Here is a 4,367-nt window from a genome sequence, read left to right on the forward strand (position 1 = left end):
AGACACAAATTCAAGTTCATGCTCATTTTTATATACCATTCCATATCTTATTACCATTCTACATTTTCTATATAGCTTCTCCCGATTTAACTTTCTTAATTTTATTTATTTCATCTCAATTCAGATCATTATACTTATACTCTTTCTATGTCCTGTTTCAGCTGTCTGTTATCTTTTCTCATTAAACAAAATTTCTCCTGTAATCACTGATTGGAGTATGCGCCTTTATATCTTTCCCCTAAAATTATAATACTTAATATAATACATACCTTCCATTCGGATTCTGCTTGGTACATTCTAAAATTACACACTATATTTATAAAAAGAAAAATTATGAATATATAATATGATTAAAACAACAATCCATCTCAATTCAATTCTATCGTTTATATTAATATTCATTTAAATCTTTAACATTTTACACATTACTTTTCAAATAGGTATCATGCTACTATGGGAACACATATAAACTTGCCATAGTTGCTTCCTGGGGTGGGGGGATATATTGAGTAACCTTTGCTAAGTCCTCGATGTACGACCATAATCCTCAATTTATGACCGGTCACTTAGGAATGGTTCGAAGCTAAGACAGGGCCCCCAGATGGTCAGAAGACTAAGTTTCAACTCACAAACGTACACACGCCTTATTGCATCGCCATTTGCGAGCTCGACAACCAAACTGCCTCGGCCGCCATTTTCTGCGTCTCGTGGTCATGTGAGGATATTTTACATCATCTCACATCTGGCACCCGACAAACGTCCATTGCAGGCAATTGGTTCACTTAACCTCATGGTTCGCTTAATGACCATTGCAAAAATAAATAAATCAAAACCCTCTACGGTCTTCGGTGCGCTGCTTAAAAACCTGCACACCTTAATCGAAATTCTGGACTCAATTTATGGCCTAAGGTGAGGATTACTAACATTTGAGTGGAGAAAGTTATAATATTTATATTTTCATTCTCGGGATGACAAACATTTGGGGAAGATCCACTTCCAAGTTTAAATTCTCTTTTTAAAAAAACCTTGGTTTTTTGGGCTTATATCCTGCTTTTGCTTTGTACAATTGCAGGTGTTTTTATTTATTTTTTTAAAAATGGGACATCCTGGGTGACACAACAGTAAGCAACTCACGTGATGGGCAAAGCGCCAGATCCAAGACATTCAGCTGCCCTTTGTGCTAAAGTGGGACTCGAACTCACTGCCCCCTGGTGTTTGGCTATAAAAGGTGATTAGAACTCGCCCTCTCCGGCTAAGTGGCAAGAGACGAGCATATAATAAGCGGACCCTCCTCTCTCCTACCTGGATCCTTCCTCCTCTTCATTGCTGAACCTCACACTCCCCTCAGCCCTGACAATGTTCCCTAGCTGGCTCATGAAACGTCTGCCAGAAAACCAGCTGACTCAGTGAGCACCAATCAGCCCCGCCCCCAAGAAACACACACACACAATACTTTCTTTAGCGACAACGGATGTGCTGGAGAGGTGGGGGAGGGGATCCAGCAGCCCCCTCTGGGGATTAGGGAGTGGGAGCGATTGACTGTCCTGGGTGGTCGAGGGGAGGGGGAGTTTGGGGAAGGCAGGAGGGTCTTTGTTGAAGACCTTGGACTGCCCCTTGTCAGAAATGGTGCAGAGTCTCCTGCTTAGGGGCTGGGGATGGACTAGATGACCTGCAAGGTCCCTTTGATCTGCCCAGAATCACCCAGCTCTCTTTTTTGCCTAAGGTAGAAATAGAACTCACCATCCTCTAGTTGTTGGCTGAAATATCCCAGCTGGCTTGAATGCCTAAAGCAGGACTAGAACTCTCCTTCTCCTGCTGATCGGCATATAATAAACGAAGGCTTTGCACTGATAATGTTCCTTAGTTGGGTCATGAAACGTCTTCAAAAAAATCCACCCAGCTCAGAGAGTTCCACAGACTCCACACTTCTCCTCCTCCTCTCTTTATTCACCGCTCCCTTCTCCTCTTCTTCCTCCCTCCCTCTTCTTCCTCCTCCTTAAACCCCACACTACCCTTAGCACTGACGATGTTCCCTAGCTGGCTCATGAAACGTCTGACAGAAAACCACCCGACTCAAAGGGAACCAATCACCTCCCTCCTCACTCAAAAACACAATCCTTTCTTTAGTGTGCTAAACACACACGCCCTGTCGCATCGCCATTTGCGCGCTTGACAAGCAAACTGCCTCGGCCGCCATTTTCTGCGTCTTGTGGACATGTGAGATTATTTTACGTCATCTTACACCTGCCTTCCACAAACGTCCATTGCAGGCAATCGGATCACTTAAAATCATGATTCGCTTAATGACGCTTGCCAAAAATAAACAATAAAAACCCTGTACAGTCTTTCGGTGCGCTGCTTAACAACCTGCACACCTTAATCTTAATTCTGGACTCAATTTATGGTCTAAGGTGAGGACCACTAACATTTGAGTGCAGAAAGTTAAAATATTCTCGGGGTGAAAAAAATTTGGGGAAGATCCACTTCCAAGTTTAACTTCTCTTTTAAAAAAAACCTTTTATTTTTGGGTTTATCTCCTACTCTTGCTTTGTACAACTGCGGGTGTTTCTATTTCTTTTTTTAAAAATGGGACATCCTGGGTGACACAACCGTCAGCAACTCACATGATGGGCAAAGCGCCTGATCCAAGACATTCAGCTGCCCTTTGTGCTAAAGTAGAACTCGAACTCACTGCCCCCTGGTGATTGTCTAAAAAGTGGGACTAGACCCCGCCCTCTCCTGGTGAGTGGCAAGAGACGAGCATATAATAAGCGGACCCTCCTCTCTCCCACCTTTGATCCTTGCTCCTCTTCATCACTGAACCCCACACTCCCCTTAGCCCTGACGATGTTCCCTAGCTGGCTCATGAAACGTCTGCCAGAAAACCACCTGACTCAGAGAGCACCAATCACCCCCCGCACAACAAACACACACACACAATCCTTTCTTTAGCGACCATTCTGAGCGATGACGGATGTGCTGGAGAGGTGGGGAGGGGATCCAGCAGCCCCGCCCTCTGGGGATTAGGGAGTGGGAGCGATTGACTGGACTGGGTGGTCGAGGGGAGGGGAGCTTGGGGAAGGCAGGAGGGTCTTTGTTGAAGACCTTGGACTGCCCCTTGTCAGAAATGGTGCAGAGTCTCCTGCTTAACGGCTGGGGTTGGACTAGATGACCTACAAGGTCCCTTCTTCATATGCTAATGAAGAGTGAAGCTGGTCCGCCTCCTGGGCGTGGGGGGAGGGAGAAACAAGTTAAAATCATTGGTCTATTTTCCTGGGGAGGGGAGGGATAATCTTGGAAGGAGGGAGCGGTTGCGCAGGCACCACCCCTACACCTTAACGGACTCCATCGAAGGCTGTTCTGACCGGCTGAGGACCTGGCCTCTTCATTCGACCCCCACTTAACCCTGGCGAGGAAGGGGGCCCCTTCAGAGATCAAAGCACGAAGCGGCTGAACTGAGGCTGGGCATCCCAGCGGCACCAGCGGCCACCACCATCACCGCAGCAAGGGGAGGAGAACCTGCCTCGGCCACTCCAAGATGGCCACCCACGCCCGGCCAGCTCCATCCCCCCCAGCGAAAGGAGATTGGAGATCGTACATGGGTCCATTTCACATCTTCAGGGAAGCAAATGACCATCTGGCTGTATCGGACAAGAGGAGAAGAGCATTTTTCCTGAGCTCCTGTGGACGGGACGTCTTCCAAACCGCTACAGGCCTCTCGGCACCAACACATGTGCAGGCAGTTCATGGGAGGGAGCTTCAGGACACACTATGAGCACATTATGCACCCCCAGCACCAGCCTTGGTCACATGAGTTCCTCCCCAGGGATCAAAAAGGCGGCCACCGTGCATCACGAGACCATGGAACATGGAGACGATACATCCAAGGGTGACAAAATTCACCGTACTCCTTCCGAAGAGGAGGCAGGGAATCCGGAAATGGGAGAGAGGCGCCTCTTTGGTGTCTCACGTGGGGGCAATCCCCCCAGAGCAGCAGGCCGATCCAAAGACGCCACTTGCCCAAAATGCACAAAGGAAGAGGCACACCGCAAACCCTTGCCGTGCATCCCAGCCGGCATCCTGTCTCCAGAGGCCGATTGTTTCCCCGACGTGTCCATGTGCATCCCTGATGCGATTCCGGAAGGCACCGTTTCTGAGGCACCAGCTAGGAGACGACCAAGTTGCAAACACAAAGTAGCCCCTCAAACGTTTGTCAACTACTACAGCGCCCAATGCTCCAAGAAATTCCACACCACCGTCGACATCGACGGATCCCCGTGTGATATGGTGGTGGACACAAGTTCGTATATGACCCTCGTGTCCTGGCCAACTATTAACAAGGTCGTTCTGGGCTTCACAAGGAACAG

At 48.0% G+C, this 4,367-nt stretch overlaps 1 long non-coding RNA gene across 3 annotated transcripts in view; it reads right to left on the reverse strand.

Moving 5' to 3' along the window:
- LOC148124363 (uncharacterized) overlaps positions 1 to 1,958 on the reverse strand; it is a 21,797-nt gene extending 19,839 nt beyond the window's left edge. For all 3 annotated transcript variants that reach the window (XR_015740446.1, XR_015740445.1, XR_015740444.1), the window contains exon 1: positions 1,741 to 1,958. This is a non-coding gene — a long non-coding RNA (uncharacterized LOC148124363). The remainder of the gene's footprint in view (positions 1 to 1,740) is intronic.
- Between the last annotated feature and the right edge of the window lie 2,409 nt (positions 1,959 to 4,367).

The sequence above is a fragment of the Pseudonaja textilis genome, chromosome Z, assembly GCF_049901715.1.
Source record: "Pseudonaja textilis isolate UNSWEBS1 chromosome Z, rPseTex1.2, whole genome shotgun sequence".
Classification (NCBI taxonomy): Eukaryota; Metazoa; Chordata; class Lepidosauria; order Squamata; family Elapidae; genus Pseudonaja; species Pseudonaja textilis.